At 38.8% G+C, this 27,799-nt stretch overlaps 1 protein-coding gene across 6 annotated transcripts in view; it reads right to left on the reverse strand.

Annotated features, from left to right (window-relative positions):
- The window catches only part of MAP3K20 (mitogen-activated protein kinase kinase kinase 20), a 171,269-nt gene that overhangs the window by 90,004 nt on the left and 53,466 nt on the right, over positions 1–27,799 (reverse strand). The window lies entirely within an intron of this gene.

Here is a 27,799-nt window from a genome sequence, read left to right on the forward strand (position 1 = left end):
CTAAAAGTCAAATACATTTTTTCCTGCATAATATTTCTTTTGGGAGACTGCAACAAGACTGAACTTCTATCGGTTGGATGAGTAGTCATGACAAAATTACGGCAGGGTTTCTTAACTATTACTGGAATAGATTCAGGTAATATCTACTTATATTATTTATCTAACCATTTATTTAAAATATATTATTGCTCTCGTACTGTATGCAAAGTACTGTAAAGGACAGACATGTGGATTCTTGACGTTCAGTGGTGATTTGATAGGGAAGCCATACTTTACACTGTGAAATGTGTTAATTATTAGAAAACTGTACTGCAGAGTGTCATGGTAAAAAATACTGTTTATTAAACTTAATTGTTTTAAATTAATTAATTAATTAATTAATTAATTAATTTATTTATTTATGTTTGGCTGCATTGGGTCTTCGTTGCTGTGCATGGGCTTTCTCTGGTTGCTGCAAGGGGGTGCTACTCTTTCGTTGGGGTGCACAGGCTTCTCGTTGCGGTGGCTTCTCTTGTTGTGGACCACGGGCTCTAGGCCCACGGGCTTCAGTAGTTGTGGAATGTGGGCTCAGCAGGTGTGGCTCACGGGCTCTAGAGCGCAGGCTCAGTAGTTGTGGTGCACGGGCTTAGTTGCTCCACGGCATGTGGGATCTTCCCGGACCAGGGCTCGAACCCGTGTCCCCTGCATTGGCAGGTGGATTCTTAACCACTATGCCACCAGGGAAGCCCTAAACTTAATTTTTAAAATGAAAAAAAAAAGTGGTACCACAGTGTATATCTGCTAATGCCTATAGGAGGACGTTCTCTAGATTAAGTAAATCACATGTAGTCATTAAAATTTTATTGCTTTTGTGGAGTTAAAATATGGCTAATCAAGAGTTAAAAGTACAATTAAAGAAAGTCAACAATGAATAAAAATGGAGAAGCCTTGGTCATAAAGGATACTCCCCTTTGGGAATTTGTACATTTGTTATACATTTTTCTTTTCATAGTAGGAGTTGAGTTTTCATTTAAAACGCTGTGAAACTTGTTTTGAAGGTGGTGTGACTAGACAGAAAACAGAAGGTTGAGGGTTGACAAGGGGTCAATGTGGGAACAAGAGAAAGGAACCTTATTCGTGATTGGATGAGACATTTATCAAGGTTGATTTGACAGTTTTTTCTTTTAGTAATATAGGTGTTGAAGGGAGCTATCAAAACGATTCCTTAACATTCACTGAGCGTCCACTGTGTGTAGAGGTTCTGTATTCATCAAACAACCTTCTCATAGTTTAGTTTTCCAAGTAGAAAGAAAATGCATTGAGTAATAAATACAATTATTCATCCATATGACAATTCTATTTCTCATTAAATAATCATAAATGACCTTGGTTGTAAAGATAGAGTTCATGTGAAGTTTGGAAATCATAAGCCCTCTATTTTTAAGTGGCAAATCAACTCTTTTGTGAGTAAACCGTGAGAGTTCAATGTGAGGAAGCATTAATGTTGGGACTAGTATTGGTCAAAATAGGGGACTGTTATCCTTTGGTGTGCTTTGGTATATTCTTTGGAATATCTAAATCCTGTGACCATTAAAAATGTTTGTTAACAATAAAGAATAAATACAAGAATATTCTGAATCCTTGGACGACCTTTTTTTTAAAATTTTATTTATTTTATTTATTTATTTTTTGCTGCATTTGGTCTTTGTTGCTGCACGCGGGCTTTCTCTAGTTGCGGCAAGCGGGGGCTACTCTTCGTTGCGGTGCGCGGGCTTCTCATTGCAGTGACTTCTAGTTGCGGAGCACGGACGCTAGGCGCGCGGGCTTCAGTAGTTGTGGCTTGCGGGCTCTCGATCGCAGACTCAGTAGTTGAGGCGCACGGGCTTAGTTGCTCCGCGGCGTGTGGGATCTTCCCGGACCAGGGCTCGAACCCGTGTTCCCTGCATTGGCAGGCGGATTCTTAACCACTATGCCACCAGGGAAGCCCTAAACTTAATTTTTAAAATGAAAAAAAAAAGTGGTACCACAGTGTATATCTGCTAATGCCTATAGGAGGACGTTCTCTAGATTAAGTAAATCACATGTAGTCATTAAAATTTTATTGCTTTTGTGGAGTTAAAATATGGCTAATCAAGAGTTAAAAGTACAATTAAAGAAAGTCAACAATGAATAAAAATGGAGAAGCCTTGGTCATAAAGGATACTCCCCTTTGGGAATTTGTACATTTGTTATACATTTTTCTTTTCATAGTAGGAGTTGAGTTTTCATTTAAAACGCTGTGAAACTTGTTTTGAAGGTGGTGTGACTAGACAGAAAACAGAAGGTTGAGGGTTGACAAGGGGTCAATGTGGGAACAAGAGAAAGGAACCTTATTCGTGATTGGATGAGACATTTATCAAGGTTGATTTGACAGTTTTTTCTTTTAGTAATATAGGTGTTGAAGGGAGCTATCAAAACGATTCCTTAACATTCACTGAGCGTCCACTGTGTGTAGAGGTTCTGTATTCATCAAACAACCTTCTCATAGTTTAGTTTTCCAAGTAGAAAGAAAATGCATTGAGTAATAAATACAATTATTCATCCATATGACAATTCTATTTCTCATTAAATAATCATAAATGACCTTGGTTGTAAAGATAGAGTTCATGTGAAGTTTGGAAATCATAAGCCCTCTATTTTTAAGTGGCAAATCAACTCTTTTGTGAGTAAACCGTGAGAGTTCAATGTGAGGAAGCATTAATGTTGGGACTAGTATTGGTCAAAATAGGGGACTGTTATCCTTTGGTGTGCTTTGGTATATTCTTTGGAATATCTAAATCCTGTGACCATTAAAAATGTTTGTTAACAATAAAGAATAAATACAAGAATATTCTGAATCCTTGGACGACCTTTTTTTTAAAATTTTATTTATTTTATTTATTTATTTTTTGCTGCATTTGGTCTTTGTTGCTGCACGCGGGCTTTCTCTAGTTGCGGCAAGCGGGGGCTACTCTTCGTTGCGGTGCGCGGGCTTCTCATTGCAGTGACTTCTAGTTGCGGAGCACGGACGCTAGGCGCGCGGGCTTCAGTAGTTGTGGCTTGCGGGCTCTCGATCGCAGACTCAGTAGTTGAGGCGCACGGGCTTAGTTGCTCCGCGGCGTGTGGGATCTTCCCGGACCAGGGCTCGAACCCGTGTTCCCTGCATTGGCAGGCGGATTCTTAACCACTGCGCCACCAGGGAAGCCCTGGACGACCATTTTATAATTCAGCACGACATGGGATTTTCAGTGTTCCAGCTAGTTTTCATGCTTACGTTTAAGATATTGACAAACTATACCTTGGAGAGAGAATTTATCTTTGCAGGTATTGGTAAGCATGTCTAACAGCTCTTGAGTAGGCATATGCTAATGACAAAACAACAACTATTATCTTGTGTCCCTTTGTTGTGCTCGTATTTTAATTTTTTTACAGTTATAAAAAACTCTTGCAGTATGATTAGCAAGTAAAAGACATTTTTATGGAATGAGACTTTAGGTTCCAATTTAATAAACTAAGAATTTGATTTAACATCTTGAAAACAACATGCTATTTTAGAGTGCTGTACTCGTTTCATGGAAATGGGCTAATAATAAGCAGAGGTAGATTAAATAAATAAGTGGTATTTGCAATAAATGAAGGTCAGGTGACACCGTGTTAGCAATTCAAACAAGCTCCAACAGAAATACCTGGGATTAACTGAATTACTAAAACCTGTACTTGTAGCAGCCAGTAACTGATAGCAAGCGGATGTATTATGTAGATTTGCCTTTATAGGCACCTGCTTGCCAACAGTTCATTAATGGAAATTGCTGAAGTAAATATGCAGCAAATAATTTTTCCTTAGATTGTTGTTTTCCAGATTTAAATTCTGGGATACTCTAGCAAATGGCCTGCACATCAAAATAATGGATTAGTGGTTTTAAAAAGTTCACTATTAAAAAGGAAACATAACAATGACGAGGGCTAAAATAATGCTCCATTGTACCGAAAAATGTAAATATCTTTTTACACTATTAAAACTAACAAAAGAATTATTTTTAGTACATATAATTTGATGAAAGTTGTTTATTTCTGTTGTGCTGATTTTATAGTTGCATTTTTATTTAACTGAAAAACTGATTTTGATTTTATGAGCTATACACAATAAAGAGTTAATTCTTAGGTTTATGTTTATGTTTACTCAAGTTACACTGAAATAATAATTTTAGTCAACACTAGAAGTCCAGATGACTTCATTTTTCTACACAACGAATTTACATTTCTGTTTGCAAAATGCTATTGTAAGAACTCTAACAGATACTTGTATGCCGACTCACATTATTCACAACAGCCGAAAGGCAGAAACCACCCAAGCATTCATCAAGCGATGAGCAGATAAATAAAACGTAGTATATAAATACAATGAGTATTATTCGGCCATAAAAAGGAATTAAGCTCTGATACTTGCCACAACATGGATGAACTTTGAAAGCATTAGGCTAAGTGAATAAGCCGGGCACAAAAGGGCAAACATTGGATGATTCCACTTATATGACATATCTTGAAGCTGGCAAATTCACAGGTTAGAAAGAATGTAGATTAGAGGTTACCAGGGACTGGAAGAGGAAGAAATGGGACATTATCACTTAACATGTAGAATTTCTGTTTGGAGTGATGAAAAATTTTGGAAATAGATAGTGGCGATGGTTGATTACAACACTGTGATTATAGTTAATGCCACTGAACCGTACACTTAATTATGGTTAAAATGACAAATGTTATGCTGTATGTATTTCAGTACAATAAACATTTTAAATGTTTTAAAAATGTTATTCTAGACTTTTGCAGAGATGAATGATCATAATCTATTTACTAATCATCCAAGAGTTACACAACCCAAGGTCTAAAGATCTTTGGGGTAAATAAGTAGTTTTCCAGATTAGGATGTGAGGATTTAAGGAAAGACCGGGACAGACTACAGCAATTTAAACTCACGCTCAAAGATTCTCCATAAAATAAAGGATCCCAATGTGACAGACAAGTGGAGTAACCACAGGTCTATTCATAAAAATGTCTAGTAGTAATGTCCTTATCAGAGCACACAGATGTCTATACAGCTATTGTGTTTGCAGTAAGATATGTGACTGCTCCCACTGTTTCCAATCGGGGCTGGTTTCTTCTTCCCTCTCTCCCTCCTTCTTTCTTCATAGGAAAACTTATCAGGGATTTGGGGAGGAGGTGGGCACTCTGTTAATTTTCTTTCAACTGGCATTTCTAAGCATTTATGTGGGGAGATGACCCATTAGCTCAGTTGGCCATGTTTCCAGAACTCGACCAGCAGGTTCCAAATGGCGGATCCAATCAGAGAGAATAAGAGAATCTAAATATCATAATTTAGCTAAATTTACTAAGTATCATAATTTAACTAAATTTAAGTTTGGGGGTGGTTAAGTTTTAACAGCCTTCCTTTAAAGTACTTTCAACAGTTTTATAATAAGGGTTTAAGTTAATTAGTATCTTCATCTTCAGAGCAATCCCTTTCCCTCTATTCAAAACTTTTTTCAACCTAATCCCAAATTTTAATTTGTCTCTTTAATTTTGGAGAGCTACCATAGAACCCTTAAAGATTCTATGAGTTTTTTTCTTTTAATTGATAGCTGATTTACAATATTGTGTTAGTTTCAGGTGGACAACAAAGTGATTCCGTTATATATATTTTTTCAGATTATTTTCCATTATAGATTATAAAATATTGAATATAGTTCCCTGTGCTGTACAGTAAATCCTTGTTGCTTATCTATTTTATGTATAGTAGTTTGCATCTGTTAATCCAATACTCCTAATTTATCTCTTCCCCTCTCTTTCCCCTTTGGTAACCATAAGTTTGTTTTCTACGTCTGTAAGACTGTTTCTGTTTTGTATATAGATGCATATGTATTATTTTTTAGATTCCACATATAAGTGATACCATATAATATCCATCTTTCTCTGTCTGAATTACTTCACTTAGTGTAATATTCTCTAGGTACATCCATGTTGCTGCAAATGGCAATATTTCATTCTTTTTTATGGCTGAGTAATATTCCACTGTATATGCGCACGCAGGCATGTGTGTGTGAATATATATATATATATATATATATATATATATATATATATGCCTCATCTTCTTAAACCAGTGGGCACTTGGGGGTTGCTTCCATGTATTGGTTATTGTAAATAGTGCTACTATGAACACTGGGGTGAAAGATCTTGTGTTTTTAAAGCTTGTTTTACATTTTAAAATATTCCATTGATACAGTCTGTATGTATTTATGTGATAACATATTAAAAATAAAGTTGGGTTCACTTCTTTTTGTGAAAGAAAGATACCAATGGCACTCTACCTATCACTATAAAATGAAAGCAGTAGTTTATGAAGACCCATATCATGAGGCTGGCAGGCTCTATTTACATCTTATATTAGGAACAAGCTTTTCTCCCTGGTTGTCAACAGCTCTTAGCCGCTACATAGCAGCAGGACTGTGTCTCACAGGGTCCATCTTTCTGCCTGTGATGTGGTACCGACCACAAAGACAGTAGGTGTAAAAAAAAATCCAAGGGGGGCTTCCCTGGTGGCGCAGTGGTTGAGAACCTGCCTGCTAATGCAGGGGACACGGGTTCGAGCCCTGGTCTGGGAAGATCCCACATGCCACGGAGCAACTAGGCCCGTGAGCCACAACTACTGAGCCTGCGCGTCTGGAGCTTGTGCTCCACAACAAGAGAGGCCGCGATAGTGAGAGGCCCGCGCACAGCGATGAAGAGTGGCCCCCGCTTGCCGCAACTAGAGAAAGCCCTCACACAGAAACGAAGACCCAACACAGCCATAAATAAAAAATAAATAAATAAAAATTAAAAAAAAAAAAAATGAAACCTTCTACTCTTCAAAAAAAAAGTGCTAAAATGTTAAAAAAAAAAAAAAATCCAAGGTACACTTCTACTGTCCACGAGTGTCAGCTGCTCCTCCTTGCCCTCTGGTGTGTGGTATTTAAAACACTCCTGATTTCTGGAGGACCCTGATTTCTGAGGTCCTCACCAATTCCAAGATTCTATGATTCCATCAGAGTATGATAGTAGAAGAAAGAAAAGTGGTTCATCCAATCCTTCAAAAGGAAGCAGTCTCCTTACTGCACTGTGCATTCAAGGTCAAAGGCTCTCTCCAAAGACAGCTCTGTCTCCAAAATATCAATCTGATCCAGGATCAGTATGGTCCCCCAAAGTTCAAGAAGATATGAGATGAACCCACTTTTTTAAAAAAAATAAAAATTACACATATAAGAAGAGAGATGGGGAAGAAATAAAATAACATATTAATTGTGGTTATCTGTAGGTAGCGAGAAGAATCATAAATGATTTAAAATTTTTATATATTTCCCAAATTCTTTACAATAAGCCTCTATAATTTTTGAATCAGAAAAAGTAATACATTCATGTTATATGTAATATATATGACTAGAGCATATAAATATAAAATTAAAAATATTGATTTGCATGGAAATTCTGATTTTTCCCTAGGATTGGGTCAGGAAGAGATAAAACTCTTTCCTTACCTCCCCAGAACTACCCTAGGTATACAAAAACTAGTTTAGTTAACCTCTGAGCTATGAGTTTCTCTTGATATGGCTCCAGAGCAAACAAGTGTTCGCCTGGGTTATTCTTGAAGAAGGCCATGGGCTCTGAGAGGCCATGAGACAAAGGTGCTGGACACTGAGTGCACCTATTCAGAGTCTGGCTCAGTGCTTTATTAAATGATCGTCCTTCCTCTCCCTTCTGACATTTGCTCCTGTGGCCCAGTGCTCTTGAGGGAAGCCTTCCCTACGTTGCTCATCTTGCACCATGTCTAGTATAATACCACATGAGGGAGAAAGGTCAGATGCTTTATATACCAGAAGTACTCAATAATATCTGAAGGGTGGATGAACAAATAGTATTTGATGATAATGATATTAAATGTGTTTAAGTAATTGCCACGGTAAGAGTTCATGTTAGGTAAATGTTTACTCTGAACAGGACAGTAAGAAGATTAAAATGCCTGTGGGTGTGGGTTTGCTTTAATATTCATTCTGTTCTTTTACATGCATAAGGGTTACTTAAGGGTATTATTTTATAAGAATGACAATCAATTATACAACCATAGTAGAAGCCATATGGAAATTTATGTTCACCAGCTCATTATTGATTTGAACTTTCAGAATGAAGACTTGGATGGCTACAAGTTGCCTCTTGCAGGCTCTGCCGTCCACGACAATCAAACAGGCAAAATTTCTTGACCGCCCTTCCCTGTTTGGCTATTCTCCAAGCATGCCCTCACTGCACTTTTTCAGATTCAGAATGCAGAGGCTTGCTTAGTCTTAAACCTTCCAGTTCCAGTTCCAGTTTTCTACCCAATGCATTTTACCATTTATATTTCCAAAAATCACCTCTGCAATTAAGCCAGCTTCTTATCAAGTCCACACTTTCCGAACCCACTGCGGCAGACACTTCTCTACCACACACTGAAAAATGGAGCCCTGATTCTCAGGAGTGGGGCTACATTTCACGCAGGCTTCTTTCTGTAGACTGAATGTGTTCCCCTAAAATTCATATGTTGAAACCTAACCCCCAATGTGATGGTATTTGAAGGTGGGGCCTGTGGGAGGTGATTAGGTCATGAGGGTGAAGCCCTCATGAATGAGATTAGTGCCCTTATAAAGGTGACCCCAGAGAATTCTCTCACCCCTTCCTTCTTCCCCGTGAGGGCACAGCGAGAAGACGGCCATCTGTGAACCAGGAAGCGGGTTCTCACCAGAAACTGAATCTGCTAACAACTTGATCTCAGACTTCCCAGCCTCCAGAACTGTGATGAATAAATGTTTGTTGTTTATAAGCCATCCCACCTTCGGTATTCTGTTACAGTAGCCTGAATGGACTAAGACAGCCCTCTTCCTAGGCTTGGGCCAGTATCACAAAACTCTACAACATGGGCTTCCCTGGTGGCGCAGTGGTTGAGAATCTGCCTGCTAATGCAGGGGATGCGGGTTCGAGCCCTGGTCTGGGAAGATCCCACATGCCGCGGAGCAACTGGGCCCGTGAGCCACAACTACTGAGCCTGCGCATCTGGAGCCTGTGCTCTGCAACAAGAGAGGCCACGATAGTGAGAGGCCCGCGCACCGCGATGAAGAGTGGCCCCCGCTTGCCGCAACTAGAGAAAGCCCTCGCACAGAAACGCAGACCCAACACAGCCAAAAATAAATAAATAAAAAAATAAAATTAAAAAACAAAACAAAACTCTACAACAACTGAACCAGGCCTCTTATGAATAGGAGGGGTTCGAAAAGACAACGCCACTGGTCTTCTCAGAACGGCACACCTCTTATTGTTATCCCCACAGAGCCCAGAACTATCGGACTTAGCAGTGGAATGTAAGGGAAAAGGAGAAATTCTTGATTTAAAAACTCCTAAAACAGTAGTGTATTTACAAGTCTATAAGGTCAAAATACCTGGTTCTTTCAGGCAACAAGTGGGTAGACCTTCCCTTCCCTTCTAACTCTTTCAGGCTCTGATTATAAAGATAACTGAGGCAGAATGCTCACTCTCAGTAATCAGAAGATTTACATATCAGATCACAAGAACCAGGGTCAAGAAAAAGTTGTTTAATTCATTGCATTTTTACTCCAAGAGTATCATGGCTAGAGGCATTTTCCTAAAATAAAAATTTGATTCTTACATGCATGGCAAGATGGAAAACCAGCCCCCATTCCTCCTAAAAACTCAGTGCTATAGAACAACTTTAAAAGTAGGCTTGGATGATTTTCAATCCTGTATTTAATCACCAGAGTCATACCCAGGTCATGCTCTTTGAGTCATTTTAGGCTTAATGAGACTCATTCAATAACATGACAAGCAGCAAACCTCTAAGTTCTGTACGTTCTCTTTCAAATGCTGCCCTTTAGGTATTCAGGGAAATAAAGAAGGATAAATGAACTGAATTCAGGTTCCATAATATAATACAGCCTATATTCCTCATGACATTTGATGTCATGGAAACTTTTCTTTGGAAGAAAAATGGCTGGAAATACTAAGAAGGAAAAATAAACAAGTCATTCTGCTCACTCTTCATGAACAGTCAAGACGGAGCCATGTGGGATGCATTACAAATGTCACCGGTACTGGGAAGTCTGAATTGCTCAATGGTTTTCCCGGTGGGTTGCAGCAGACTCACCACATGCAGCTCCTTGGACAGCAGCCTAGGCTCCCCTCCCGGGATCAGGCCGCTCTCTAGTTAACTACATACCCAACTAAGGGCAGACTAACCGGGCAGGATGGAAGGGTGGCTAAAACTCAATGAAATAAATAGTGAAGATTTAAGGATAGGGATTTAAGAGATATCTCCAAGGCATAAAAAGGCTAAGAGATTTTAGATTCTTCATGCTCACAACAGAATGTCACTGTGATGACATGAAAAAGTAAAATATATTATAAACAACCTGTATTGAGTTTGGGTGACAAAAGCACATTCAAGCACCGACCTTTCCACTAAACAACTTATGTAACTTGGTCAAAGAGATCACCTGGGGCTAAAATTACACAGAAAACATCCCCAAAGAAAGCCCTTGAATAAGACTTGAAGTATGAACTAATGAAGGATTAGGCTTTTTTTAAAAAATGAAAAGCAATATAATTTAATCAAAAACTAGATTAGGTGAGTGGAAATTTAAATTCTAATTACAAAATAGATGGCCCTGGAGCCACTTGGTCACTCTGGACCTTGTTTTCTTCCTAGAAAACTACTTGGTTAGACAAAATTATCTTCCAGATTCCTTCATGCTCTAAATTTCTTTCCATTTCTATAAAAAAAAAAAAATTGATGCATTATTAACAGTACTTTATTCAGAGTGGGTGCTCAATAGATATTTGCTAAACTGAAATGAGGTAATTAACTGTGGTGTGTTAGGACATCCTCTGGAGTCAAACAGGCTGAAGCATGAGTCTCGGCTATGCCACCAATAAGCTGGGTGACTTAAAGGAAGTTATTTAACCTCTCTGGGCCCCAGTCTCCTTAAGGGAGAACAGAAACCCTACCCCAGTGTCTAGCAAATACTAGGTGCTTAACCAATGCTAATTCCTTTCTCTGAAGGCTTTCCCCTTCCTTTTTAATCAGTTCATCATTCAGAGTCAAGTCAAGCTTACGAGCAAAGATCAGATCTCTTCCAGCAGTGGATTCCACTTTCGAAATGGTTTGTATTAGTTAGCTTCATGTATTTATTATATTTGACTTTATGTTTATCTGTTTTTACCTAAATATAGCACTTTAACATTTCCAAAGCACTTATGTTATTTGACTCTCACAAATAAGTTAGATATTTTTATTATATTTAAGACTTAAGAAAACTGGGTCATTGATTTGATTTGTGCAGGCTCATTTTTTTTTCCAGGAGCCTAGTAAACGTCAGTAATAAAATTTGCAACTAGGTGTTCTACTTCTGCCTCTTTTTATAAATTTCCACCCCCCTTTAAAAAAGAGTCCAATAAAATATGAGTCCTTTCATCTAAATATATATTTTTTAAAATTTATTTATTTATTTGTTTTTATTTTTGGCTGTGTTGGGTCTTTGCTGCTGTGTGTGGGCTTTCTCTAGTTGCGGCGAGCAGGGGCTACTCTTCATTGAGGTGCGTGGGTTTCTCATTGAGGTGGCTTCTCTTGTTGCGAGGCGTGGGCTCTAGGCGCATGGGCTCAGGAGTTGTGGCACGTGGGCTCTAGAGCGCAGGCTTAGTAGTTATGGTGCATGGGCTTAGTTGCTCCGCGGCATGTGGGATCTTCCTGGACCAGGGTCGAACCCGTGTCCCCTGCATTGGCAGGTGGATTCTTAAACACTGCGCCACCAGGAAAGCCCTCTAAACATTTTTTATTAAAAGCTGCCCTTGCTCAAAGAGATTCCAGTTTGCAGACTCCTGAATAATAACAGCCAGGATGTATTAAGTGCCTAGTATGCCAAGCGCTTCATGTAGACTGCTTTTGTTTTTTAATGTTTCCATTTTTTTTTTAACATCTTTATTGGAGTATAATTGCTTTACAATGGTGTGTTAGTTTCTGCTATATAACAAAGTGAATCAGCTATACACATACATATATCCCCATATCTCCTTCCTCTTGCGTCTCCCACCCACCCTCCCTATCCCACCCCTCCAGGTGGTCACAAAGCACCGAGCTGATCTCCCTGTGCTATGCGGCTGCTTCCCACTAGCTATCTATTTTACATTTGGTAGTGTATATACGTCCATACCACTCTCTCACTTCGTCCCAGCTTCCCCTTCCCCCTCCTCTTCCATTTGTTTTTATTTCAGTTTGCTGTCTTCTTCTTTTATTTTGAAATGTTTTATATTTGCTGTGAATACATTTGCTAATGCTATTTAATGACTTAGATCAATCTAGAGAACTAAAACATAATATAAATGTAATTTTAAACTGCATACTTTTTTTTGAGCAGAGGTACTTATTTATCTTTATTTTGAATGTATGTAGTATGAAGAAATTAAAGGAAGAAATGGAAGGGGTAGTTAAAGAACTTGATGACAATAATCATATTTTAGAAAGGTGAGTAATGCAAAAAATCATTCTGCCTGGTGATTACATATGCAATTGGTAGACTAACCTTTTAAATCCTCACAGTAAACCATGAGCGAGGGCCCTTCACTAGGCACAGAGAAATTTTAAAACTTGCCTAAGGGCACAGAAAATGGCAAAGCCAGGTTTTTAACACAGGTTGTCTTATGTCAAAGCTCTGCTTATAATCACTAAACCATCCCACTTTACTTTACAAACCTAATTTGAATGCAGAATGGAACGTTAGTTTATAGAACATCTGAAAATTACAATAGGCCTAGAAAATTTAGAAGTGTGAGAAACAACTCCCCCTTAGGGCCTTGGCCACTGCCCCCACTGCAAGATTTCCATACCTTCCTGACACTCAACCGTGCAGGGTCAAGTCAAGAACCAAGATCTAATTCCCGCAGGCACTAGGCCGTCAGGCCAGCCAGCAACGACCAAATTGATAGCTAATAAAACCAGTTAATTGCACAGCATGAAGCACCCTCTCTCTACGCAAAAATTACATGGTTAGGAATTTTGAGCGACTCTTGCAATCTGATTAGCTAAGTGCTTTATAATATTACTCTACAGTGCAACAGAGTTTGATTATTTACATCCCATAAGAGAAATGTTTGCTACATTTATTATGGAAATCTGAAAAATCATTTAGAAGAATTCAGGCAAATTTAATTTTTAAATAGTCTTGAAAAACCCTTTCACATCTTATAGACTCCAATTAGACAGTATCTTGAATACCTGGATTCTTCAGCTAAATTAATGATTTCACTATTTCTGGGCTCTGTCAGCATACTCAAACAATAACTAATGACAAAGGCATGTGTGTGATATCTGCCAGACTACTGAGTGAAAAAAAAAGTACCAAATCCCAACAAATATATAGTAAAAATAATCTGGAATCATAGGCTCTTAAGATCACTTCTCCCCTAAAGGTCTGATGAAGAGATAGCCTCCACTTAAGCAAACCCTCCAGTACTAATAACTATCACCACCTACCATGACAATCTGTCCTTCCACTAACCTTCATGTTGAAATCTAAGTCTTTCTTTGTGTTCAATAGAGATGGTGAAAGATAACATCTGAAAGCTAATTTTTATATTATATTACATTATACATTTTCCTAAGCCTAAAAATTTTAATTCTTATCAATTTCTTGACACATCTTATCTTTCAATTTTGGGGGGTTATCTTTACCTAAGTTTATGCAAAGACATCAGTGATTCTGAAAACATATTTAAATAATTGGTATTAGGTACAGCCATCTGACTGAATGTATTCACTTTTCAGCCCAATATTGGGATATGTTGTAAACTTGGTTACCGTGGCTCTCCTCAAAACCATCTTTATATTCCTCCCATCTAAAAGAAAATTTTTGATGTTCTTTTTAGTTCAATCATATAAAGTTATAATTTAAGTATAATAGTCTTAGTAAAAGGAATATTTGTGATTTTCCTGAACTGGTTTGTTTTTATCCCATTGCTCAACAATCTATCATGTTACATTTTTCAAGTTGATTGCTAGAAAGCTCAGACACAAATTTGTTGCCTACATCTAGAAAGTACAAAGAACCTCATGAGTGTGTTTTTATCATACTAACTTCATTCCTGTTTTCGTACCATATTTTCCGTTTGCCCCATTTTCCTACTTTAATTTTTTTACATCTCACAATTTGTATTTTTATTAGCTGCCTTAAATCGCTTTGACAACAAGGTCATATAATAAAATAGTATTCTGCAGTGTATCTCAAATTGGAGACCTCAAGATAAGATTCCGGGGGCCATAGATAGATCCTTGGCAGCCCATCAAGTGAAAACTCAAAGAAACACTGGTCTAGTCGAAGGGTTACCTCTTGGTTACCTATCTGTGCACACAGATACTATTTCCTTAGCTTTTTCTCCTCCAGCAGGCTTCACCAGCATTCTGCTTTAGAAATTTATGACAATCCCTTAGATCCTTCCATTACCCACCCATCTCAAACTTAGAAGCCCCTCCTTGACCTTAATCTTTTAGCCTTATTCCCCTTAAACCTGCTCTTCAGTTGATCACATTGAGGTCTCTAGCCCCTTAATTCCTTTCAGTTTTTCCTTTCTAATCAACTGGGTTCTATTGAAAGAAACAGAGATCCAAAATAGCAGTAGTTTAAAGAAGTAGTTTATATTGTCTCAAAACATGAAGGCTGCACAAAGCCCAATATGGCAGCCCCCACAATTAACCTCTGTCCCACCATCCTCCCTTAGCACTGGTTGGCATCCTCAAGGTTACCTGATGGTCACAATACAACCCCTGAGGTTCCAAGCCATTATATTTACATTCCACGCAGCAGGAAGGAGGAAAGTGCATAAGGGCATCCTCTTAGGTCAGCCTCCTTTAAAGAGCTTTCTCAGCAATCTCATCCAATGAGTTCTGTTTACATCTCCGATTACTGAAAGCTAAAAAACTGTAGCAGTAATTTTGAGTATCTCCAGTTTGCTCCCTTTTTTCTGGCTGCACCAGGCAGCAGGCGGGATCTTCCCCAACCAGGGATCAAACCTCTGCATTGGCAGTACGGAGTCTTAACCACTGGACCACCAGGGAAGTCCCAGCTCCCTTCTTCATTCTCTGTTCACCCAACAAATATTTACTGAGTGTCTATGTGCCAGGCACTATTTTTTTGGTGCTGAGGATAGTGATGAACAAGATAGCAAAACCCTTGCCTTCATGGAGCTTACAGTCTAGTAGAGGAAGACAGACAATGACGATATCAAGTAGTAAGCAAGACAACCTTTATGAATCAGCTACAATAAACCTTGACTATTTTCATGTCCTTTAGCTACTCTTGCCTTTTTCAGTCTCAGATTACTATGACTACTCTACACTGGGGAAACAGGCATAACTGCCTTCAGTATTCCTTCCTTATGCTTCCTGCCTTTCTTTCTGCCTCTGAGAAAAAGGTATCCTTCCTCCCCCAGACCTTACCCTGACACCTGTGCTCTTTATATCTCTCCTTCTTCCCTGAGGACATTATGATCCATCAATTATATCCTTCCCGGAGCCTTTAATCTCTAGCTAGTTCTATCCTCTAGGCCGAAAAAATGCTTGAGTTTCATCTCTCCAAGAAACAAACAACTTTCCTTGACCCTCTCTCCTTCTCAAACTACTTTCCTAAACATCAAAATGTCTTGAAATAGTACTTTACACTAAGTTCTGTTTCCTTGCTTTCTATTCACTTCTTAATCCAATTATATTTGGCTGGATTTTTATTCTATTGTTAAAGTTTCCCTAACTAACTCTGAATTCTGATCTTTTCTTTTAAATACCCTTTATAGGTTCTGTTTTGAGTTTTTAAGTTAAATATAACCTCCCCTTAACAGTCTGATACTGCCCTTAGCATCTATACCTGTGCTATATCCTGGTATGAATGAAAACAAGGATGAGACACAGGCATTGTAAGTTATATAAAAATAAAATAAACCCCTACCATCAAGACTTACACAATATCAGGGGAACAATAAAAGTGCATAATAACAAGATGCAACACAACCACCGTAAGAAGTACAAAGTGTTGTGGAGGACCCATGTGGAGATTAGGTGAAGCTGGGGGGATAATGGAAAGCTTCAACTAGACAATGCAGAATGAATTCAGTTTTGATTTATAGCCGGGGAAGGCTTGGCATTCCAAGCAAAGGGAACAGCAAGAGCTTTGGTAGAGACACAGCATGGGGCAGCATATTTGAGAAGCAAAAGCACTTTTGCTTGGTTGGAACATTGAGTATATGCAGAACACAGATAGGTGATGGACCTGCAAACCTACAGCAACACGACAATACATGCTAAGCTGATTTTCAGGTTGAATTTCAGTAGGAGAGACTCCTAAAAAGTAAGAAAACATATTAATGTTTAAACAGACCTTCCAGCCTGGCCTGCAGAGGTAAAAGAATTATTAATTTACCACTAGTTGGAATTTAAGGTCATCTGCTCCAACTGTCCTTCTAATGAAATAATTCCCTTAGTAATATTTTAAGAAATAGGCATTCCACCTCTGATTGAACACTCCTAAGGACAAGTTAACACCAGGAAAGCAGTGATGTATTGCTGGGAATTTGTAAATGACTGACTTAAACAGGTGAAAGCAGAGATATGCCAAGTCCCTCTAAAGTGAAAAGATCCTTTCAGGCCAGCAGCGTGGGCGATAACTTGATTGAAAGTATTAACATACTTAAAGTTCATGTATGTGCACGTGTGTACACATGTATATATTTGTGTAGTTAGTGGTAGTTAGGGATGGTCAGCCATAATGGTCTAGAAAAAAGTTAGAGAAAATAAGCACTGGCAGGGAAGTTTGTAAGGCATAATAACTTCCCCAGTGAGGCGGGTCCTGTTGGAGAGTAGATAAATCAGATTATCAGCAGAATGTAGTAGTAGAACGTATTCAAATCCCATTTCTAACTCCTCTTGTTCTGAGTCCACACTCACAAAGCAATGTCTCACCTACGAATGGAAAATTTTTAAATTAGTAAGTTGACTTTATTCTTCAGTTGCAGTCAAATATGTTAGCATGATTTAGCACTGAGTCCACTCAACTCTGAAATTTCTGATCACATAAAGCAGAAGCTACCTGAGACTTCCCTGGTGGTCCAATGGTTAAGACTCCGTGCTTCCACTGCAGGGGTCGCGGTTCGATCCCTGGTCAGGGAACTAAGATCCCACATGCCACGTGGTGCAGCCAAAAAATGAAAAAAAAAAAAAGCAGAAGCTACCTTACTAGTGAGCTATTTGGGCAGCTATCAGCTTTCCCTAGAAGTTGCCTTCCCTATATCCTTGGGAGCCTTCAATCTCTTATAGTAGGAAACTACTTTTCAAGATAGCCTATTCTGTTGTCTCAAATTACTTGAGTTGACCTATGTAACTTCCTGTGTTCCTTGAACTTGCTTGCTCAGATTTTTATGTCATTTCCAAACACCATCACACCCCAAATTCTGATTTTTCTCTTTGCTTGAAGAGTCAGCTGGTGTCCTTAATCTGACTGCGGCTTTATTTAATACCTTAACATTGATACCTCTGAGCAGAAAGAAAGAGTCCCTTTTTCTTGGCATTTGATAACGGTACTTAATGATACTGTAACATTCTTCCCACGCCTGTTGACTGAAGCAGTGTTTGTGTAACAGGATTCCTTTTATTTCATGCAACAACGCTTAGAACCCTGGAGAGATCAGAGACAGGCCTCAGTTTATATTCTGAGCGCCCTAGGTGGAACTCATCTCACGCAACAGACCATTATCACCACTAAAAGTCTCAGAGAAAATAATTCAAGATTTTCTGGATAATTATGCTTATCAACGGCATATGACCCTCAAAAGACAAGAATCATTTTGTATGTAAACAAATATAAACCTGGAGATGACGTATGCTATATATCAACAAGAGCAACACTTCTGGGAGCCCAAGACCTTCGTTAACAAAACACAAAGAAAGTCACTGCTGGGGCTTCCCTGGTGGCGCAGTGGTTGAGAATCTGCCTGCCAATGCAGGGGACACAGGTTCGAGCCCTGGTCTGGGAAGATCCCACATGCCGCGGAGCAACTAGGCCCGTGAGCCACAATCACTGAGCCTGCGCGTCTGGAGCCTGTGCTCCGCAACAAGAGAGGCCGCGACAGTGAGAGGCCCGCACACTGCGATGAAGAGTGGCCCCCACTTGCCACAACTAGAAAAAGCCCTCACACAGAAATGAAGACCCAACACAGCCAAAAATAAATAAATAAATTAATTAATTAATTAAAAAAAAAAAAAGAAAGTCATTGCTGAATATAGCCGGGATGGAATAGTGAGCCCAGAGTAAAGGGTCTCACTAAGTAGTGAGGTCCAACAGTGAACCCAGATATAAAGAAGAAAATAAACCAGAACATCAGCATGTTTTCCAAAGGAGTTGGATAGAAGATTGTGGGTTATGAAGCATGAGAACATAGACCTTGTTAAGGGCCTAAAGAAAGCTATACAATTTTCTAAAGGGACTTGACACGGATGAACCAGCTCCCATAAATACTATCATTTTATAATTCTTTTGCAATCAATGAATGTAATAACTTTTGAGTTTCAGAAGTTGAAAGCTGAGTACACCATCACTCACACACTACCTAATACTCATGCAGGGCTTCCTGTGTATTAACACTATCTCATCACTTTACAGACATTAATGCATTTAATCCACAAAGTAAATACTATTATTACCCCCAGTTTATCTCTAAGAAACTAAAGAACAGGAGGCTATGTATCTTGCTTATGGTCAGACAGCTGAGAAGCAGTGAAGCCAAGATTCAACCCAGGCAGTCTGGCTGTACAGCCTATGATTTAGACCATGACACAGTACCGCCTCTCTCACAAATGAATGTCGATAGATGTACATGCTCTATACATGTACACAGATGTGCATGGACACACATTTCTATATATTTCATATAAATGGACAAACTCACCTGTGACAATACATATGCCTAATATAGTAAATACTCTAACATATTTATTTGATCTGGGTATGGAAAGAACTCTAGAATCAGAATCAAGAGACCCACGTTTAGTCTTGGTTCTGACACTTGACGGCTATGTGATTTGGGGCCTCAGCTCACCTAATGATAAAATGTCAAAATGTGGAGGTAAAAAGGACAGAATGAATGATCTAAAGTCCCTTCAACTCTAACATTCTGACTCAGATAGGATTTAATTGGTATAGGGTGGGACCCAGGCATGGGTGTGTCTTAGAAGCTTCCCAGGTGAGTCTAATGTGCACTGGCCGAGAGTGGTTTCTGTGGCAAAGCTACACTGTAGCCTCGTTACTTTGGAGTCGGAAACCCTGGGGCTGAATTTCAACTTTCTCATGTGTGAGCTGTGTGGCCTTGCGAGTCTCTTAATGTCACTGAGCTTGCTCTCCATCTGTAAAATAAGAAAACCAGTAACTACTTAAAGCAGCTATGAGGGCCAAATATGCATGGAAAATACATGCTAGGCACCTGGTTTTCCTCAATGAATCATTCCTAGAGTGAACAAAGACGAAATTTTTAGAAGATATACAGAACTGAACTCAGATACACAGAACATCAGTTAGAACTATGAAGTGCTGGAAAACAGATGCAAAGACTGACAGCAACAGCACAGTGAAACTCATAAAGGAGAGAACACCTGTCCTGCCACAGGTCTGGGCAGGAGAGTGACCACAAACCAGAGAGCGTCTAGTGAATACAGCACTGGAAGAGAGTGAAGGCATATGTCATCCTGCATACTCAGGTAACACCACAGCAGCTGGAAGAATCTCTAAATCCAAAGACCAAAACATACCAAGAAGACCACAAGTTGTTAAGCCTAGTTCTTCTAATCTCTAAATAAATCTCTTAAAGTCCCCTACTATTTTAAAATTAAAGTGCCAAGCTGAAGGAAGGTGAACATAACTTCTCTTTTCCACACACGGGGTAAGGAATCCAGCTTACCATCATTAGCCTCACAATTACTGCATTTGCAGAACGAATGTGAATTTGGTGGGGCAGGTCTTGTGTTTCTATCTTCTGCCTATTCTCAGATCTCTGTGTCAGAGGTCACAGAAGAGCACACTATATACCATTATTTGTTTTCAAAACAGCTGCCTGTGGCCCTGGCTGTCATTCATCATAATAAGGTTTCTGTTGTGTTAGTTTAATCAAATGAGCCCAGTATATGTAACTGTATTCTCCATTCAAATATGGAAGGACTATTGGCTCAAAGGCAATGGGGAAAATATTTTTCAGTTATTTTTCCAGGACTGAACACGGATCACAATGATCTATTATCTGTAAAATGAGGATATTATCTCTCAGCTCTCTAAAGGCTGTCGGGAGGATGGCCCAGAGAGCAGCGCATTCTTACTGCGGCAGCACGGAGAGGAATACAGGTGCGGCATCAGAAAAGCAAGGACTTGGGTTTTCGGTTCTGGTTTTTCACTAACTCCCCTGTGTGCCATACAGCAAGTTACTTGGCCTTTCAAACACTAGAAATCTGTGGAATGGGGGATAATAAAAACTTTAAACTTTTTCTTTTGGAATAATTTTTAGATTCAGAGAAAAGCTGTGCTTCGGATTCCATTTAGAGTCATAGAAAAAAATAGAGGCCCTGTAGAGCCCTCGCCCAGTTAATATCATACATTACTATAGTACATTACTATTAACCAAACTCCAGACTTCGTTTGGATTTCACCTGTTTCTCCATGAATGTCCTCTCTGTGATCTAGGACCCACTCCAGAGTACCACATCACATTTAGCTGTTAGGTCTCCCTAGTCTTCTCTGGCCTCCTATCACAGGCTTTTAATAAGAATCAAATAAATGTGAAAACACTTCATAAAATGAAAAGGAGTATTAGAATACATTTTACTACTGTTAGGCATTAAATGAGTCCACGCATATAAAGCACCAAGAAAACTGGGGTGTATTAAGCTCCCATTATGGGTTATTAGCATTATCATTATAAATATTTATACCTGTCCTATAATGTGGCCAGTTCTACATGTCTTCAACAGCTGCTTGGGGTTCAGAATTCCTCTACAATTACAGATTTTTCTCCGTAAGAAGCCAGCTTTATAGAGATAGCCCTTGACCAAATCTTCAAAAACACCTTGCTCTAACCAAGTGAGTTAGCAAAAGCAGCTCAATCTAGCAGAGCAGGAAAGACAAGTGACAAGAGTGAAGGCAGAGGAGGCATCAGTGGAACCTCAGAAGCCACGCAGGTTTCACTTCATCATCAATCTTAGTCCTAGAGCTACACAGCCAAAGAAGCCATGAAGTTTAAGAGGGACCATTCCATAGAAATCAGCAAAGCAACCAACACTTATACATTTCCTGTTAAACAATCTGCACAGTTTCCAAGCACCATTAGGAAGTTAGAAAAGATGACCTGTGGTAGGGGGGGAGGCAGGAGAGTGAAGCTTTCTTCACCCGTCAGTGCACTGAGCTTGCTAACTTGCCTGGGAGAAAGCTCAACCAGAGTCCACGCTACTCACATAACCCATCCCAACAATATCAGGAAATAGTGAATAAATTTCAAGTTGCTTTAGAAGAATAAAACAAAGGAAGCGTTCTGGAGTTGAACATGTACTGAAAGCCACTAAACATCCTGCCTCTCACTGCATAACGTATTACTAAGCAGTGTTCAGAAATTTTTACGACCCCAAAACCAGGGAGGTACTATGACCTGTTATTTAGCTGAGAGGCCAACAGGTCCTTAAGGATATGTTTGTCAAATGCATTAATATAATGTAATGTTAGCAAGCAAAAACTACAGAGTGTGTGTATGTGTGTGTGTGTTTGTGTGTGTGTGAGAGTGATGGTGGGCAAATAGTTGAGTGGAGGCATAAAGAAGAGTGAAATAAATACTTTAATTGTAATAAATAGCATTTCTTTTCAGCTTTCCACATTACCTTCTGGAAAACCACGTTAACAAATATAATCCAGGAAACTTTTTAAAAAGTCTTTTTTGAAGCCAGTTATAGAATGCCTCTTGATCAAATTCATATTTCAGAAAGATTAGGATAATTCTTCATGAAATTTTGTGGTACACTATTTTGGGTGAAAAGTAAAAACTGACAGCTGCTGCTGGCTGCATTCTATTTTGTTTAGGGTAGCAATGTCCCCAACCAAAACTTTCATCCCCCAAGCCCCCTTATAGCTAATGTGACCTTATAACAAAATTCTAATAAGATGTAAGAAGATATTATTCATGCACACAAAAAAATGAAGTTGGGGGCTTCCCTGGTGGCGCAGTGGTTGAGAATCTGCCTGCCAATGCAGGGGACACGGGTTCGAGCCCTGGTCTCGGAAGATCCCACATGTCACGGAGCAACTAGGCCCGTGAGCCACAACTACTGAGCCTGCGTGTCTGGAGCCTGTGCCCCGCAACAAGAGAGGCCGCAACAGTGAAAAGCCCGTGCACCGCGATGAAGAGTGGCCCCTGCTTGCCACAACTAGAGAAAGCCCTCGCATAGAAACAAAGACCCAACACAGCCAAAAAAATAAAATAAATAAATAAATAAATAAAATCCAGCCATTCATATTAAAAAAAAAAAAATGAAGTTGGACCCCTTCCTCACACCATACAGAAAGATTAACTCAAAATGGATCACAGACAAAAATGATGAGCTAAAACTATCAAGCTCTTAGAATAAAATATAGGAGTAAATCTTCATGACCCTGGGTTAGGCAGAGCCGTCTTAGATATGATACCAAAAGTACAAGCAACAAAATAGATAAATTGGACTTTATCAAAATTAAAAACAGTTCTGCTTCAACAGGCTTCATTAAGAAAATGAAAAGACAACTCATAGAATGGGAGAATGTATCCATAAATCATATATCTGATAAAGGGCTTATATCTAGAATATATACAAACTCTTATTACTTAATAATAAAAAGACAACCCCGTTAAAAAATGGGCAAAGAATCTAAATAGCAGTTCTCCAAAAAAGATATAAATGGTCAATAAGCATACAAAAAAATGCTCAACATCATTATTCATTAGAAAAATGCAAATCAGAACCACAACGAGGGACTTCCCTGGTGGCGCAGTGGTTAAGAATCTGCCTGCCAATGCAGGGGACACGGGTTCAATCCCTGGTCCTGGAAGATCCCACATGCCGCGGAGCAACTAAGCCTGTGTGTCACAACTACTGAGCCTGCACTCTAGAATCCGTGAGCCACAACTACTGAGCTTGCACGCCACAACTACTGAAGCCCGCATGCCTAAAGCCTGTGCTCCACAACAAGAGAAGCCAACGCAATGAGAAGCCCCCGTGCTGCAACGAAGAGTAGCCCTCACTCGCCACAACTAGAGAAAGCCCTCGCATAGCAATGACGACCAAACGCAGCCAAAAATAAATAAAATAAAATAAATAAATTTAAAAATAAATAAGTTAATTAAAGTAAATTTTTAAAAACACGATGAAATTCCATTTCATACCCAGTAGGATGGCTATAATAAAAAAAGACAATAACAAGTGCTGGTGAAAATGTAGAGAAATTAGAACCCTCATTCCCTTCTGGTGGGAATGTAAAATGGTACAGACACTTTGGAAAACCATCTGACAGTTACTCAAATAATAAACATATAGTTACCATCTGGCTCAGCAACTAAAATTAAAGAAAATTAAAAACATATGTCCATACACAAACATTCATAAGAGCATTATTCATAATAGGCAGAAAGTAGAAAAAATCCACACGTCTATCAACTGATGAATGGATAAATAAAATGTGGTATATTCATACAATGGAATATTATTTGGCAATAAAAGGAAAAAAGTATGTGATATTGTGATTTATAATAAGAAATATGTATTTGGGCTTCGTTCCCATTTCTGGCACAGAGCTCCTAAAACCCTTAGAATTCCCTAAATACTGAGAGCAACAAAGGTACCTTTTGTTATGTTAATGAGATGACTCTTAGAAAACACCTAAGGATGGCGGCTGGTTGCCAGGAGCACCAGCCACGTGATTAGGGGGGTTGGAACTTTCAGTCCCATCCCCCTGACCTCCAGGGAGGGCAGAGGGGCTGAAGGTTGAATCAATCACCAAGGGCCAATGATTTAATCAATCGTGCCTATGAAATAGTCTCCATAGAAATCCAAAAGAACAGGGTTCAGAGGGCTTCCAGGTAGATGAACACATGGAGGTGCTGGGAGAGTGGTACGCATGGACAGAGGGTGGAAATTCCACATCCCTTCCCACATACTTTGCCCTTTGTTCTTATTTCCCTAGAGAGGGATGTTTAAAATCTACAAATATAATGATGGATTTGTCTATTTGTGTCTTTAGTTCTGTTGGTTTTGTTTCATGTATTTTGAAGCTTAGTCATTATTTACATACTCAATTACGATTGTTATATCTTCTAAGGAATTGACCCTTTGGTCATTATTAAATCAATATCCTTATCTCTGGTAATATTCTTGGTTCCTGAACCACAGCACCTTTATTATGCTTTCCAGTTGTGTAAGATATCTTCATGTTTTTACTTTCAACAGAGCTCTAATATTTAAAATACATTTCTTGAATATAGTTTATAGTTGGGTCTTGCTTTCTTTTATCCAGTTTGACAATATCTGACATTTAACTGGGGTGCTTAATTCTTTTATACATAATGTTATTATATATGTTGATCGCTTTAAGTTTACTATACTGTTATCTTTTCCATTTGTTCCATTTGTTTTTTGGTCCTCTTTTTCTCCTTCCCTGTCTTCACTGTGATTAATAGTTTTTTTTTGGTATTTCATTTTCATTTCTCCATTGGCTTTTACGCAATACCTTTTGTGTGTGTGTGTGTGTGTGTGTGTGTGTGTGTGGTTACTCTAGGAATTCAATCTGTACCTTTATCACAGTCTACTAGATTTAATTTTGTGCTACACATAAACTATAGGTAATTTTCTAATGCCCCCATCCTTTGTGTCATTTGCATTATGTAATTTAATGTACAGACATTATAAAATCCATAATATGACAGAACAACTCTTTCTCTAAACAGCTGTCTTTTGAAGAAATTAACAAAATAAAAAGACTGTCTTTTATATTTATCCTCATATTAAAAATTACCATTTCTTGTAGTGCAGACCTGCTGGCAACTAACTGTCTCAATTTTCGTTTATCTAAGAATGTGTCTACTTCACCTTCAGTTTTAAAGAATACTTTAACTGGATATAGAAATTCTGTTGACAGTTCTTTTTTTCACCCAGCACTTTAAAAATGCTTCTGGCCTCCATTGTTTCTGAGGAGAAATTACCAGAAATTTGTATTATTTTTCTTCTTTATGTATGTGTCATCTTTCTCTGGCTGTTTTTGCTATTTTTCTTTTACCTTTGATTTTTATCAGTTTAGCTATGATGTGACTAGGTGCAGTGTTTTTGGTTTTGATTTTTGTTTTTAATTTATCCTGCTTGGGGTTTGCTGAGCTTTTTTTTAAAAATAAATTTATTTATTTTATTTATTTTTGGCTGCATTGGGTCTTTGCTGCTGCACGTGGGCTTTCTCTAGCTGTGGTGAGCGGGGCTACTCTTCGTTGCGGTGCGCAGGCTTCTCATTGCAGTGGCTTCTCTTTTTGCGGAGCACAGGCTCTAGGCGTGCGGGCTTTAGTTGTGGTGCGCGGGCTCTAGAGTGCAGGCTCAGTAGTTGTGGCATGTGGGCTTAGTTGCCCTGCGGCATGTGGGATCTTCCCAGACCAGGGCTCAAACCCATGTCCCCTGCACTGGCAGGAGGATTCTTAACCACTGTACCACCAGGGAAGCCCTTGCTGAGCTTTTTGGAGCTATAAGTGTATGCTTTTTACCAAAGTTGGAGAACTTTAAGTCATCATTTCTTCCAATTTTTTTCTGTTCATCCTCCTTTTTTTTCCCCCTGGAATTCCAATTACATGTATATTAGATTGATTGATATTGTCTCATATTACTGAGTGTTCAATTTTTTCAGTCTTTTTTTCTTATGTCCTTCAGATTTGATAAACCCTATTAATCTGTTTTTACATATACTAACACTTCCTTTTCATTTCCTAGTCTACTGTTAAGCCCCATCTAGTAAAATTTACATTTCAGAAAATGCAGTTTTGCAGGTCTAGAATTTTTAGTTTCCATTTCTCTGCTGAATTTCCCACTCTGTTCTCTCCTTAGGGCCATGGTTTCCTCTAAGTTCTTGAACATGTTTATAAAAGCTGCTTTAAAGTCTTTGTTTGCTAATTACAACATCTGGGTCAGCTCACAGTTTGTTTCTTTTGAAACATTTTCATGTTTCTTCTCATGTTTAGTAAATTTTTATTGTACATTGGCCAAGAATATAATCTAGTAAAATAAAGGTAAACAAATGAATACTATTTAAACACAAAGTATAAAGGTTATTAAAAGGAATGAGGTAGCTCTATATATAGTCACATGGTACCTCAATATACAAAGTTAAAATTCAAGCTGCAAGTTAGTATATATATAACAGCATGATCCAATTTTTTAACTTTTTATTTTGAGATAATTGTAGTTTCAGAGAGCTCAGCTTGGTGTTCTGTGATGACCTAGACGGGTGGATGGGGAGCGGGCGTGTGGAGGGAGGTCCAAGAGGGAGGGGATATAGGTATACATTTAGCTGATTTGCTTCATTGTATAGCAGAAACTAACACAACATTGTAAAGCAACTGTACTCAATAAAAATAATAATAATAATACAGAGAGATCCCATATACTCTTTACACAGTGTACCCTAATGGTAACAACTTGCATAACTACAGTACAAAAAAATAACCAGGAAATTGACATTGATACAATCCACAGACCTTATTCAGATTTCACCAGTTTTATATGCATGTGTGTGTGTGTGTGTGTAGTTCTACACAATTTTATCACACATGTATTCAACTGATCTCCACAACAGTCAAGATACAGGCAGTTCCATCACAAATTTCCCACATGATTCTCTTTTTTGGATGATCTATTTTTTTATGGGGTGGAGACAGTATTAGCATAGCTATAAATGCAGAGAAAAAATCAATCTGTTAAGTCATTCATAAACTGAGAAGTTTTAGAGAATAGGATTGTAGGGAGGAGAAATATTTTGCCTTTTTTACTTTCTACTCTACTGTAATGTTTGATTTTATTTTTTTTTACAAAGAACATGTATCACTTTTTTTTTTTTTGTATTGGGTCTTTGTTGCTGCATGCGGGCTTTCTCTAGTTGCAGCGAGCAGGGGCTACTCTTCATTGCGGTGCACGGGCTTCTCATTGCAGTGGCTTCTCTTGTTGCAGAGCACAGCCTCTGGGCACGTGGACTTCAGCAGTTGCAGCACGTGGGCTTCAGCCGTTGTGGCTCACAGGCTCAGTAGTTGTGGCTTGTGGGCTCTAGAGTGCAGGCTCAGTAGTTGTGGCACACGGACTTAGTTGCTCCGTGGCATGTAGGATCTTCCTGGACCAGGGCTCGAACCCATGTCCCCTGCATTGGCAGGTGGATTCTTAACCACTGCGCCACCAGGGAAGCTCTCAAGCTGACATTTTAATTAAGATGGATGCTTCTGTCTTCTGGTGCCTTCATACTGATGTTTGCCTCCCCAAACAGAGAACTCAGGATATCTGTAATTCTCTTCTCTACACACCTGTACCACCCTGAATGCCTCAATAACAAGGTGACTATCAAAATACAAAAGATTTAATACAGCTATAATCACTATTCTTTAGGCCAAGTGTTTTGGC

The sequence above is a fragment of the Eschrichtius robustus genome, chromosome 5 (assembly GCF_028021215.1).
Source record: "Eschrichtius robustus isolate mEscRob2 chromosome 5, mEscRob2.pri, whole genome shotgun sequence".
Taxonomy (NCBI): Eukaryota; Metazoa; Chordata; class Mammalia; order Artiodactyla; family Eschrichtiidae; genus Eschrichtius; species Eschrichtius robustus.